Source organism: Acinonyx jubatus, chromosome A1, assembly GCF_027475565.1.
Source record: "Acinonyx jubatus isolate Ajub_Pintada_27869175 chromosome A1, VMU_Ajub_asm_v1.0, whole genome shotgun sequence".
In the NCBI taxonomy this organism is placed as follows: domain Eukaryota; kingdom Metazoa; phylum Chordata; class Mammalia; order Carnivora; family Felidae; genus Acinonyx; species Acinonyx jubatus.
The window spans coordinates 179394647-179410038 of NC_069380.1; the positions used below are offsets into that span (position 1 = coordinate 179394647).

The window sequence follows — 15392 nt, forward strand, 5'->3', positions numbered from 1 at the left end:
ATTTTGACTATGGCACACCATTATCGTTAAGACAAAATTACCACAATACTATACCCATTCATTATCCTTTAAATCTGATGCTGTTTATAATATAAACACTGAAATATATAGTATTACAATGGGAGAATAAGCACATCTTTCTAGCAATATACAGATTTGAAGCTTGTTCTTTACATTTACAAATGAATTATTTCATCTTTAAATATACAGTTTACTCATGCATACAATCTAAGCATTATTTTGCCAACCTTTAAATTCAAATACTTGCTAATTAGTACCATGGTCAATAGAACGCAGGAGTAATATTATATCACAGGAAAGTCCCCTGACTCCAATATAACTTGCTTTGGGCAAATAACCTAAGCTTTCATCACCTAAAATGGAGATATAATAGCACCTATTTCATACAAATGTTGTGATGATTAAACATAAAAATCCATCAAAAGCACTTAGTACAGTGCTTGGCACATAGTACCATTTTAATACACATCACCTGTCACTATTGTCATTGTTGTTACCAACACTCCAATGTTATACCTGGAATGTCATCAACAGAGATTTTGAGCTCGCCTTCTAATGATGAACTCTTTTGAAAAATACAAACATGTCCTCTTCCCCCCAAAAAGTCCACATAATTAAATGAATGCACACTAAGATGTTTGCTTTTCATTATGTTCTCTTCTCCCCTGGCCAGTAGAACTGGGGCCATGAGGGAGGCAAAGAGTGATTTCCTAAGTTCACAAAGGGATTAGTGTTAGTGCAAAAAAGAAAGAGAGGTCAACAAAGACGGAATGACAACAATGGAAAACAAATAGCTTTAATCACTTAGTTTTGCTCAAGTCATTCTGATCTTGGACACTAAATGTGTATCTCTAACTGTAAAACAAAGGAGTCCTTCCTAAACCAGCATTTCTAAGGCAGGGTATTAGATCCTCTGGTGAGCTGGAGCTTCAATCTGGCTGAGCCTATCTCCAGCTCCCATATAAGGCCACAGCCGGATAACACACTCCTGGACACCCTCCTCACAAGAGCAAACAATATTTTCAGGCTGATGATTCTATCCTTCCTGACCACTCTGAAAATCCTCCTTGTCCTCCTCAAAGACTCTTGGAAATGTAGAATCAACATTAGGTGCTACCATACTGATCTTGCAGACAGTTAAGAGGGCTTGTCACAGTATAGTGGAGAGTATGGAATTTAAATCACAGCAGACCTGAGTTTGAACTGTGACTCTGTCACTAATCAATCTCATACCAGGTTCTTCAGACCCCCTGAGCCTCATTCTTCTTAACTATAAGATGGGAGCAGAGGAAGAACACCTATTAAATTGAGTAATAAGGAAAGAAAATATTTCTGGCACACAGTAGGCAAACAACAAATGTTAATCACAATTTCTGCTTTCCTTGTTGTGCTATCTTCCTTACTTTGGTAGCTTTATAACCTGATTATAAGGGAATGATACAGAATATGTCTAATCAAGACTATGTCTTTAAAAGACAAACTGACAAGACCAGGAAGAATTGTAAGACCTTATGTAAACTTGTTTTGTTTTTCTTTTCTTTTCTTTTTTCAAGTTTCAATTTGGCAATCAGAGCCCAGCAAAGCAATATGGTTCTTTGATTTCTTTCTTAGAAACTCTACAGCCTTTATTGTCTTTGTATCATACAACTTTAGCACTCAATTATATCCTACCTTGTAATAATTAGGTGTCCTTATAATCAAGTCTGTTTACTCACTTGTGCAGTTCTGATCCTTTAATCTCTCCATAATATTAGTGTTTAATGGTATAAAAAGCCACAATTTAACAATTTTATTACTAAATAAAATTGTAAGAATATTTTGAAGAAGATTCACCAATGGGTTGAATCTAAAAATTACTTTCATAATTAGGAATGGCACAAAATCATACAAGTAAGCCTCAAAAGTACAAAGGAAGCTTCCATGCCTTTCCATTGACTAGCTGTGCAGCCTTGGGCAAGTCACTGAGCTTCATCTTTGGACCTGTAGATGAACCTACACTTGAGTCAGATACTTGTCTTAGCTAGCTTAGAAATTTACTGAAGACTTCTCTATAATAACAAGACTATAATAACAGCTATATATTTTAGGCAAGAGATCTGGTAGTTGCTTTGTTATTTTATATCATATTAATTATAAATTCAAAAGCCTGCTGCTGGAACATAAAATAAAAACAGGTATAGTCAGTATACATAGTATATTCAGTACAGAGTAATGATAAACTTTCTAGGCTCAACAGTTAAACTGCTTGTGTTTAACTTGTGATGAAAACAATGAATAGCCGTGCGGCCCAAGACAAGTTTTAATCTTCTGCATTCCTTAGAGTCTTAGGGATAATAATAATATCTAACTCATAGAGTTATTATAAAGATTACATACATAATTCACTTAATGAATATTCCATACTAAATGTTAGCTATTATTATTATTTATTTTTATTTGTAAAATAGAATTATATCAAAATCCACTAATTCCTAACATGTGAAACTCACCCCCTATTTTGTTATATGTATTATGGATATTTGTCAAATGGATAAATGGAAATTATTTTTTGATCAGTGTATGTCATTCATCAAATATTCAGTAACAAATGATGCATGCTTTAAGGCATACATTTATTGCCAATGTTACTATTTATTAGGCTTTCATCTGTATTACAATAGATCTGATAAGACATGTATTGATTGAACTTAAATATGTTATTAAATTATAATAAAACTAACAAACCTAAACTTAATTTTTTTTCTGAAATGTATATTTCTGTTTGACTTTAAACATGGGATTTTACATAACTACAATGAATCCTATATTTTCAAATATTTTTTTGTTGTATCATTGTAAAAAAAATTGTATAGTTAAATAAAAACAAACAGAAAAATCATTTGAAAGTACACTAGCCAGTGATAACTGCTGCTTACATATTGGTGGCCATCATTCTAGATATCTCTCTATAAATAAATTCACCTGGAATAGACAAAACTATGCATAAATAGGACAATGCCAGCCATCTTTTTTTATGCCAAGCCCTTTCCTACACGAGAAATGCACCTTCTAGATTACTGAGGCAGTTAATCTGTGTCTCCTTTTGATTCAATCAAATCATTTTAACTTTTCATTTAATGTTTATCAAAAAATTGAGAATTTAAAGTGAGCTATTTAAATTAACTAAATGTTCCTGACATCTGAGAAATAATTTAGGAACGTCTTACTTTGCATCTTTTAGATGGACTTTTCTATCATTAAACATACAAGTCAGAAAAATTAAGCAAATATCAGTCTCCCTATTCCATACAATAGGAAGTGCCACAAAATGAAATGATATAGACAAACCTATAAAAACCAGACAATAGGAATAAAAATTGCAAGATGTTGTTATTTTCATTCGAAGTACCAGTTCTCTTAATGGAAATTAAGTTTATAGGCTTAAAAGAAATGTTAACAATCTTCCCCTTAGATATAAAGAGAGTGATGGTACTGTGTGAGAAATGGGAGATTAGTAAATGCGAATGAACTGACTTCTTTCTAATGAATAAAAATAAAGATTTCAGAGACATAAAAATATGAGCATGTGAGTTCCATTCCACAAAGCAGGAAATGAAATGATGAGTTAGACCGAATGACTTACAGCATGCTCAAGCCACTCAGATTTTTCTACTGTTCTTGTAACTGCTTAGGAACTGAAGCCTTATTCAAAAAAAGGAATATTCTAAGTCCAAATAAAAGATCTCTCTATTCCTTAATTAGGAAATGTGATAATGGGACATTTAGACCAATAATAAGATAATTTTATAACACTGAAAATTATGGATTGATCTGGATATACTAAAACCAGTTAGCTAGTATCATTTACTTATTTATTTGACCAATACTTAATTGAGTGGTTCCCAAATATCAGAAAATACATCAACCCCTGGGTTTATACTGTCCAATAGGGTAGCCACCAGCTATGTGGCCATTGGCTACTGAGCACTTAAAATGTGGATAGTCTGCCACTAACAATGTGTAAATGTAAAATATGTATGTGATTTCACAGATCTAATATAAAAAAGTAAACTATCCCAGTAATATTTATATATTGGGGTACACACTGAAAAATACTATTTGATATATTGAGTTTAATTAAATATATTAAGAAAATTGAGGTCACCAGCTTCTTTTGACTACTTTTAATGTGCCTACTAGCAAATTTCAAAGAACACATGTGGTTTGCATTATATTTCTGTTGGCCCTTCTCTAGCTGATAACAATGGTTAATAAGGAAAACAAGTCTTTGTATTCATGTTTGTATGCTTATAGTAGGGTAATAATTCTGTTCAAGGACCCATGTCACATGCTGAGGAAGGTGCATTAAAGTATAAGGTGCATGCCAACCCCTGAAATTTTGCCATCTAATAACATGTATCAGAAAGACATGAAAAGTTACATAATCGCAAAGCTATTAAATCCACTAACCTAAAATATAACACTGCTTTATGTAGAGAAATCTTTCTAATAAAGTTATGGTTGTTCAGTACATCTCATTCCTTTTATCACGAGGGGAGCATTAGGCTGATCTGCTGTTCCAAACCTACTGCTGGGATTGTGGATGTGTTCCTCGGGCTTCAGGAGAGCAACGAGGAGCTCATATTTTATTTGCTTTTAATGGCAAATTTGTATAGTGGATCAAGAGAGCGGCCTCATCACAAATGCTATTTGAAATTCACTGATATCCCCAAGCTAGCTAAGTTGGATCTTAGGAGGGAGCCAGGAGAAAACATTTCAAAACATCCGGAGGTCCCCAAAGCCTCCCTAAGGATCTGAAGGCCCACTGTGGTTGTGACAAATAGATTACAGAACTGTCAAATATATGTTAGGGATTAATTAGCAGAGTATTATCTTTGGTGGCTCTGACCAACATCACAAAGAAATTATCAGCAGCCATATAGTAACAACAAGGTGTGCTTAGAATAAATTTAAAATAACTTCTCTCTCTTTTTACGGTATGTTTTATACCCACCAAAGCCATTCCAGGCCAAAGAAGTCTTCTTTTCTCACTATACAGAATCTTTGAGTATTCACTCTTTAGGATAACATTTGAATTAATTTAAAACATTGTATCTCTCACACAGAGATTCCCACAATAATCTGTCAAATCCAGGCATATTTTTGCTCAAAATAAATGGTTTCTATCATAGAGATGCACTATACCAATCAAAACACAATCATATTTTCAACATTCAAATGCAGGGTCTGTGGTCCAAAGCTTATGTTTGAAGGTTTCAATAAAAGGAAAAAAATATATAGAAATTTAAAAAGATACTCCATGTAATACCAATTCATTAAGCAATTTTGAAAGGGTCAAATCTTATTTTTCTTAAGGGTTATCTGATACAGAAATTACTGGGTTTTATAAAATATGCACTCTGTCCCTGCTCATTTTCTGAATGAATAAATATGAGGCCAATTTTGTACAGAATCACTTCAACTTGAACTAATAATTGTGTATTACAGCCTAGCATATTTCAGAGGGAGACATATAAAAAGGAAGGCAAAAGAAAATATTAAATCGGTCACTAATTATAATTAATTCATAGTCAGTTGAGATTTATTTCCTTTGCCTAAAGTAAATAATAGAACTCATATGGAAGCCCAGAGTACAAGCGAAAGAGTACCATATCATATAACGGCTGTTTTTATTTGTTGAATAGCTTTTAGGATACAATAGACTGTTTTTCAGGATAAATTGGTGTAAGCAGAAACTTGTAGATCTCACCAGAAACTGTGAATCTCTTGCTGATTATTTCCTTTACTTTGAGGAATGTACACGGGTCCTTTTGAGAAAAATTTTAACTCATTAAGGAAAAATAAAAACTTGCTGAAAGACATTGCTTGAGATTTGATTTATACTGAAACATTCTGGGACATTGGATTTGCATGGAAACATATAAGGAGATTTGTGAAATTATCGTCATCTCTTTTTAGTTATGGAGAGATGGAGAAATAACCCATGGAATAAGAATGCTTTTGAAATCATAAAGAAGAGTCTGACCTTGGTATATGGTAGCCATCTCTTAACTGATGCTCCAACCTACTCAGTTTTGTGATATAGTAATTATCATATCTGATCTCTGTTCATGAGTAAACTGTTTAATTGTTCATATCAACTATCACTCCAATGGTTACTTGGTTATTCATCCTACTCACTCCCTGCTATGGGGACAGTGGAACCTCTTCCTGCTCACTCATGGTCCTACATCCTCACCACTCAGGCAGGATTACTCAAGGTAACACATAAACAAGTGATCAAGTGAGCCAAGAACCTAAAACTTTGTATCAACAGCCATCACCGGTGAGAGCATGGTCTGGAATGCTGAATAACCATAGAATACAAATAGCCACAGCATTCCACCAAAAGCTATAAAACTACAAAAGGAACCAAAGGAAAAATCTTGGGGTGTTCGGTTTATAAGGAATTTGGTTGCCAAATACATGGACAATGACCAGTGCTGGTCTATGATAAATTTTCACAGTAAAGACAAGTAGGAATTTGTTTTGCAAGAATCAATACAGCAATCCATCCCACTGGCATACAAACACCTTTGAAGCACTTTATCAGCACTCAGTTTGAAATGATCAGTTTACTAAAACTTATAACTGATTTATATATTTCTATTAAGAATAACTGCCAGTGGACTTCTATTTGTAATCACATTATCAGCCATCACTATCTTTTACTTGGGGTTGGCTGAAAATAAGGAAATTGCATTTCTTTAAAAAAATAGTTCATATTTATCCCCTCCACTAACAGTATTTATACAGAGGTGTGTACATATGCACACTTGTGCACACATACATACGTACACATCAACTCAGTACAGGTCATTAGAATTGGAAGAGATTTATTCCATATTCAGCACTTCAGAATCAGAGAATGCAAAAGGAGGGAGAGAAACAAGGAAATAACATGTGTTTGCAATATTTTGAAAATTAAAGATCCCATATACCAAAGGTCATACAGAAACAATTGTACTTTTGGATTTCCTAAAAGTACAATCATTAAATAGGTGAAGCTGTTAGAATATTAAAATAAAAGGTTATGTGCTAAGTTTTTAATACAAGTAATTTTAAATACAAGTAATGCTTGTTTTAATCATAGTGCTGTCAGATCTAATGGCATCAATAAAAATTGAGGATGCATATTCACAATCAAGTTCAGAGGTGAAATACTCATTGTATAAGGTGGTAGTAGAATCAATGCCTCTCTTGAAAAAGAAGAAACAAACAAAAAAACCAAAACAAAACAAAAACCAGGTTATTTACCGTGTTAGTATCACCAACCTGAACTCTGCCCGTGAAAATTTAATTTTTCCATTAAGTGTAAATAGAAACACCCTCCAAACAAGAAATCAGCATGATTACTACATTAAAAAACATAGATTTCCCCCAAATAGTTATATTAAGTAGCAAACAAATGTTTTATCCCTTGGCGTTAGCCTCCCCCAATTAATTAAAGATTGGCACAGTCTAAGAACTAAATTTATTTTCAATTAAAATAAGAAGTCCGTATGTCATGATAATTTTTTGTTACTATTTCTAATGTGCAAAACAAAGGTTTGCTGTTAGCATTGAACATAGTAATCAAAACAAATCCTTTAATTTTCAATAACTGTAAGGATACTTGAAGAGTCGTTCTCCTCGCAAGGTACTACCTCAATGGTTAATCCTATTAAGAACTGAGCCATGCACCGCGACTAAATCCTCTGGGGAATTTGAGGCATCAAAGGCTTACTGCACACTTAGAAGGCAAGGACTTTTGTAAAGGGCTCTATTACATGAGGAACAAAAGAATACCACTTGTGTACTTAAATATCATCTGCTTTTCCTTCCAAAATACTCCATTTTTAAGTAAAGATATGTGATTTAAATGTATTTAGAGTTTAGCTTTTGGCACTACTCTCGTTTCTGAGTAGAAGTGCCATCTGTGGGCCCCATGGCTCACGCATAATGATATGCTTACAAGCTGCTTCCCTTTTCTGCACAATGTACCCTTTTCACTTTAACATACATTTTCCATAAATTTTTGAATAACAAATTGGGCTGAGGAAGTTTGTTGAAACGGGACAAGGGAAATGCCTGTAGGCTAGAAAGCGGTGATTTTACTCAAGAAATTGGTGCTATGGAAAATATCCACTCCACCTGCCCCCACCCCGAAACATCTATCTTGAGCTGTGATCCTCTAAAATTGCAAATTAAAAACTTCTCCCCTCGAAATATTAGGTCTGTACATTAACTTGGGCAAAGAGCCCACATGCCTGCCATCCATTACACCTGCTGGGTGACAAACAGATGAGAGTCATCACGCAGACTCCCAACGTTTGATCTCCTGATATCGCCAGATGTCCCCCATTTACATTCAAACATAACCACAGTCAGTAATGCAAGTAGCCCGGCTGGCATTTAATAGGGGGGGAAAAGTGGAATTCTAATCTGAAATCCTAACTATCCAAATCTTTCAGTGTGTGAACATATACACTATTAAATATGCTTCAATGTGTCTAACTTACTGGCTATTAAGAGAACTGATCTCATTGTAGGCAGGCGAGCTGGTATGGATGGGCAGATTTTGTACCATGTTTCCAGAGAAGACCCGCATCTTTCCGCATTTGGCTCCCGAATTTTTAATTTAAACAACAAAATTTACCTTCACATTATCTGCTAAATTCTTAAGTACAGTAAGAAAAATCTTGCTTGTTTGGCTACATTTAGATACACCACTCACTAAAAGGCAAATTAGTAAATTAGGGTAAACAGACAACAAAAGTCAAGGAAGCCATGGAAAGAGTAAATCTTCATTTCTTCCTTGCCTCCTTCCCTAGTCTAATAGTACTAGTGAAACAACTTACTGCTAAAATTCAACTGGAGAAAGTAAAACAAAAATATCATAGGCACAGATATCATGACATCTTCCGAATGAGTCTCCAAGGTTGAGACCCAGAAACTTTAATTTTTTTTTAATGTTCACTTTATTTTTGATAGAGAGAGAAAGAGAGAGAGCAGGAGTGAGGAAGGGGCAGGGAGAGAGGGAGACACAGAATCCGAAGCAGGCTCCAGGCTCTAAGCTGTCAGCACAGAGCCCAAAGCGGGGCTCGAACTCACACACTGCGAGATATGACCTGAGCCGAAGTCGAACACTTAACCAACTGAGCCACCCAGGTGCCCCAAGATTCAGGAATTTTAAAACACACTTGCTAATTTTCTTGAAATCTGTTCTAGACCTTCATCATGGTAAATCCTGCCAGTATATTCAGGAACTATTCATGAAAACATGACTTAACAGCTTGACTTTTTGAGACTTTCTTTCCATTCTTTGTTTCACACAGAAAATATTTATAGTGTGTCTACCCTGTGCCTGGCACTGGACATTTGGTGTACAAAGAATCTGTAAGGGACAAGGTTTTGTCTCAGCAGTGTTGATACGTGGCTCTAGTACAGACAGCAGTCTCTCTAATGTGAGGGCAGAGAGATTCTTACGTAGGAACCAAAAGGAATGAAAGAACCCAGGGACACTTTACAGAAAGGTACAACGTGTCCACCGATTGTACACTTCAGGCAGATCTGGGGAGGAAGAAACCACTAGACCTCCTACAAAAGATGTCAGCATCTATGCCCAGGAGGGGTTCTGACTCTTTTTAGGGGAAGGAGTTTGAATTTAAGCATTAAGGAGAAAGCTAGGAAGATTGTAACTTCTTTTTGCATCTTCTCCCTTCTTCTAGCTTCCTCTTCCCCTGTGATGAAAATATTCTGTTCGGCAAGGATGTCATTGAGCAGTTGCCCTGGACCCCCGGCACTCTCCCCGTCTCTCTGTTCCATCTTCCCCATCTCCCTTATCGCTACGTGAAATTATTGTGTCCATTTGTTTATCCATCTCTTATCTGTCTCCCTACATCCATGCAGAGGCCTTGCTTATCATTCACCTGTCCCCAGGACCTAGAGCAACACCCAGCATGAAGTGGGTATCCAAATATGTGTCAAATGAAAGAATTAATGAATAAGATATAGTTATACTTTAAATTTCTTGATCCCTCTGTCACCAGACATGAATTGTTTTTCAATGTATGTTCTTGGATTTATAGTATTAGTGATTTTTTTCATTTGACATCCAACTTGATTCTCTTCTAAGATTATTTTGACCTATCTGCTATCCAGCTTTATTCACTGAGGATGTTTACACTTGGACTCAGTTCAGCAGGAACCCATTTTTATACAAACCTAATACATCTTCAGCCCATCTCTCCTATAATTTATAAAATATCCTATTGCCCCTTAGCAGGGACAGAATTCCAACCCTTATTCAAATCTTACACTACATACTAAAGAAGCACAACCAAAAAAAAAAAAAAAAAATCCCCTCAAAGGAAAAGTACCTGAGGAATTTCTGTCTCAAGGTCAAGGCAATAGAGGATAAACACAGGCCATCAATTCAGAATAAGAGGAATTAAACATTGAAATCATTGATTTAAGGCTTTTGATAACAATGGCAAAATATTAAATCGGGCTTAAAATTACTAAGTACTATCGGGTCGCTTTTACTTTAGTTTTTTCTTGAGCTGCTCAGCACATGTCTGCAATTTCACGGCACCTGCTAATAGAAAGTGAGCTCAGAGTCTATTGACAGTTTCATGACAAGTCATACTTCACCTTCCATTGTCCAGTCTTCTTAGCTGTTCATTATCTTGACTGCTGTGCCTACGAGATAATGATACACTCTGCTTCTACCCCTGACTGGAACACATTTTTGCTCCAGGGTTCCTTTTAATTGAAACACACTGTCGGTATTACTGTTTTTGGTGCAAAAGTAAACACATTTAACACAAGAATTCAGTTTGTATTTGCTTCACCAATAGAAACTGTGTAAAAAGTCACCTGCCTTCTAGAAAAGTGACTGAGTGATTCTTTGGAGACATTAATATTTTTACTCACTTCTTTTACTTTCATTACCATTTGTCACTCCTGGGGATGTGATAATCAATTATCCCTGCGAGAAAAAATATTATGACCATCCTTACCATTTCTCTGAGTGTCCCAAACCCATCTAGGAAGTACTGAGTAATGTTTCATCAACCCTTAAGCATAAAATTGACTGAAAATGCTTTAACTCTAAAAAAAGGGGTATAATAAATTGTGCCTGTTAAATTATCTGTGTCCATTGTAAATCCCATTAGGTAGCCGCCAACTGACTAGAACAGAATGGCCCAACTTCAGGAGTAGTAGCAGCTGAGCACGGCCAAGATGCTGCTCTTGCTAGCAGACATTCTGGGAATTTGAACTCTTTCGAGAAAACAAATGAATTCTTTCTACCAACCAATACATTTCCAACAATAACTACATGTATAAAGAGGATTAGGGTTTATTTTCTCACCATATGACATCAAAAAAATAAAAAAAGGATGACACACTAACCATATAAGAACCATGCCACATTAAACACTGTGCACATCTTCATTTTTTCCCATTGTTAGTATTCCTTCCATTTATACATTGTCACATGACTTGCCTTTTCTTATCACTGTGGTCAACACACTTTTTTTTTTTCTTTTTTGCTTCCACATATTTGGGAAGGGGGAGAAGAAAGAAAGAGTATTTACTCTCTCTCCCAGGAGATTAACACAAATGTGTGTGTGTGACGGGTGAGGGGTCTCGGCATGTAAGAGAACATGGAAAGGGATTGATAATTTACCACTCTTAGAAGTAAAATGGTTCTCGGGGCGCCTGGGTAGTTCAGTTGGTTAAGCTTCTGACTCTTGGTTTCAGATCAGGTTATGATCTCACCGTTTTTGAGTTTGAGCCTGCATTTGGCTCTGCGCTGGCAGCACGGAGCATGCTTGGGATTGTTTCTCTCTCCCTCTGTCTCTGCCCCTCCCCTGCCTGAGCTCTTTCTCTCTCTCAAAATAAATAAATAAATAAATAAACATTAAAAATTTTGCTTTAAAAAGAAGTAAAATGGTTCAAATATGTTAAAATGCAAATGAATCTGCTGGGAAAATTTAGAATTTTAGATCACGAGGCTCTCCCTAAGAGACTCTGATTCAATAACCGTGAGTTAGGTCTAGGGGTGTCTGGGTGACTCAGTTAAGTGTCTGACTTCAGCTCAGGTCATGATCTCGCAGTTTGTGAGTTTGAGCACTGTGTTGGGCTCTGTGCTGACAGCTTGGAGCCCAGAGCCTGCTTCGGATCCTGTGTCTCCCTCTCTCTCTTCTCCTTCCCTGGTTGCAGTCTCCCTCAAAAATAAAATAAACATTAAAGAAAATTTTTAAAAAACCCAAAAAACTGTGAGGTAGGTCCAGAAACTGAATTATTAACAAGCAGCGACAAGTGATTCTATTAGATATTTCATACCTATGCTGTCCAATATGGTAGCCATTAAGCTTTCAAAATGCAGCTAGTCCAAAATGATGGGTACTGAATGTAAAAAAATACACACTGAATTTCAGAGACTCAGTATGAAAACTAAGATATAAAATACTTTATTAATAATTTTTATGTTGATTACATGTTAAATTATAATGTTTTAGATATATTATTTTAATGCAATATATTACTTACAATATTTTACTTGCAATATATTACTTGCAATATTTTATGCAATAATATTAATATATTAATACACAAGTTTAATGCAATATATTACTAAAATTGATTTCATGTATTTCTTTTTATCCTTTTTTAAAGTGTGGGTACTATACAATTTTAAATTATGTATGTAGCCCATATTGATATTTCTATCAGACATTATATTTCTATGTGGACTTATTTTTCTTTTGGGCAACATTGGTTGATACATTTATTCCCAGGAAAAGGTCATAAAATAATTCTAAGTTAAAACAAGGACCAATGTGCATATGATAAAAATTTTAGTATGTTAAGATTTCTTTGAATACTTTTAGAAATCTGATAACATAATATGCATCAGTCATTCATGAATTTATATATCAAATTTATGTTCTTTGTGAAAAAAAATAAACAACAACAACAAAGACACAAAGCATTCACTACCTTCAACCAGCATTCAACGATTATCAAATCCCATGTGTAGCCAGTGTTTGCTTTCAGTTATCAACTTCCTCAGAGCATGATATATTTATGTTTGTGTATTTGTATGTATGGACACTGTTTATATAGCCCACCACAAAGCATGACCTTTCATTTTCTGCCTCATCTGGCAGTAAAATTGTTAAATATAATCCAGTATTTTTGTAATTGGCAATAACTGTATAAAGAGACAAATATATTTGTATGGGTGCGTGGCAACATAATAGTCCTTGTTCAATATTATCTCTATTGACCAATGTATTACTAATTTTAAAGAGCTGACATAAAGTTTCTGAAGTCAGCATCTGATGAATTACTACCTATACTCCTAAATTATCCATTATTATTCTACTAAGGTGAGGTCCATATATTTATTCCCACAGCATTTTATATGTTTAAATTATGATAAGCAAATTCCAGTCTTGACTTTCCTGACTGATATGCCATATACTTGTATTCTGATGATAGATTATAGCAGAGGTCCCCAAACATTCTTAGTTCATGGTACCCTTAGTGTCTTGATAATAATTTTATGGTGCCCCTAGGACAAGAGAATTATGTAACAGTTTCAGTTATTCAGTAGTTAGGCCCAAACAGCTTAATAGTAGTAGTTTAAGCAGACATTACTGGCTTTCCTTTAAATATTTATAATATCTCATAGTTCCCAAATAAATTTGCTGAAGTTCACACAGTTACCTCAGCCCAGTTTGAAAAGTGTAGGACTACATAGTCTTAAATGGTCTAGAAGGTAAAAGGCAAAATTTTGTACCTTCTAAGGGAAAGAATACACGTAATACTAATAGCTATTTAGAGCTGTGCTTCTTTTAACACATTTTTAATGTTTATTTATTTTGAGAGACAGCGTGCTAGAGAGAGAGCGAGCACCAGCAGGGGAGGGGCAGAAAGAGAGGAAGAGAGAGAATCCAAACAGGTTCTGTACTGTCAGTGCAGAGCCAGATGTGGAGTTTGATTTTACAACTGTGAAATCATGACCCAAGCTGAAATCAAAATTTGGACTGAGCCACCCAGGGGCCCCATAACACATTTTAATTACTAGAGTTTATAGAAAAAAATTATGTATTGTACCATTGGAAAGTGACATTTAACATAGGCATTTATCAGTCAATCAGTTGATCAGTCAATAAGTATTTATAGAATACCTATCACATATCCAACTCTTTACTCTCAAATAGCTTACATCCCGTAATTCATCTATAGCTATATGTCAAGGTCATGGTTCTCCATATTTTTTAGAAACTGTTCATATGACTCAAATAAAAATCTCAAATGACTAGTATCAACTAAATTCTTCTATTTATTATATTTATTGTGATTATTATTCATTAACCTGTTATTAAAATTACTTGTGATAGCTAAGAAGTTCTATGAAATTCTGAAAATACAATACTTTCAACAAAATATTTCTCTCATTTTAAGAGCACAGATAGCAGTCATATCTCAAACAATGATAGCCTCAACAAAAATTAAAAATTGATTTTCAACTTCCAGTTTCCTTTCTGGTATGTAAGTTCTTTAAAAGTAACCACTCTATTCTAACATCAAGTAAAAATCTGAACAAACTGAAAGAAAGATCACATCTCTTCTTACATATATCAGAGAGTGAGGTCAAAAGTCAAACCACTGTCCTCAAAAATTAGAAAAACAGACAAGCAGATACAGAGAATCACAACTTACCAGACCAGAAACCCACAATAAGAAATTTCCATGGGAACCAGTGCCAGGATTAGAATATCTGACTGCAATCAACAAATTCCTGGAGGCTCAGTGTGGATAAGTCTCAGAGTTGAAAATTTCAGGGCACTCAATCATAAAGAGCCTCACACACCTTTGTGAGGTTTATCTCTAGGAGCTCTATCAGTTCTCACAGTGAATATAGCAGAAAAATGTCTTTGGCTTCTACCAAGGGAAAATAAAAGGAACCATTTTGAAATATTGCAGGGCATTCTGTACTTCTTAACAAGGCCTGACCTCAAGAGAAAGTATTTTACCAAAGCTTAACCTGGCAGGGGTCTATCAGAGCCTAATTTATCTGTGGGAAGGTAAACAAACCAATTTTAGTCTCCTCTAGCCTCCCATGTAGGGAAAGAGAAATACCCAACTCCAGCCCTCACAGGCTTCCATGTGAACAGAAGGAAATACACACCTCCAGCCCTCTCTAGCCATCCTGTTCCACCTAAGATGGGAAACCTGAGAAGCACTGGTGAAATTCACAGCCTGAGTTTATAAAGACCTAATCACAGAATCATAGAACACTCCCTCTCCCCTAAAACTCTACTACTACACTA

The 15392-nt window shown here is 35.2% G+C and overlaps 2 long non-coding RNA genes across 2 annotated transcripts in view; one reads left to right on the forward strand and one right to left on the reverse strand.

Moving 5' to 3' along the window:
* Nucleotides 1-15392, forward strand: part of LOC113592615 (uncharacterized) — a 54117-nt gene that overhangs the window by 9758 nt on the left and 28967 nt on the right. The gene's annotated exons all lie outside the window — the stretch shown is intronic.
* Nucleotides 1-15392, reverse strand: part of LOC113592593 (uncharacterized) — a 228467-nt gene that overhangs the window by 464 nt on the left and 212611 nt on the right. The window lies entirely within an intron of this gene.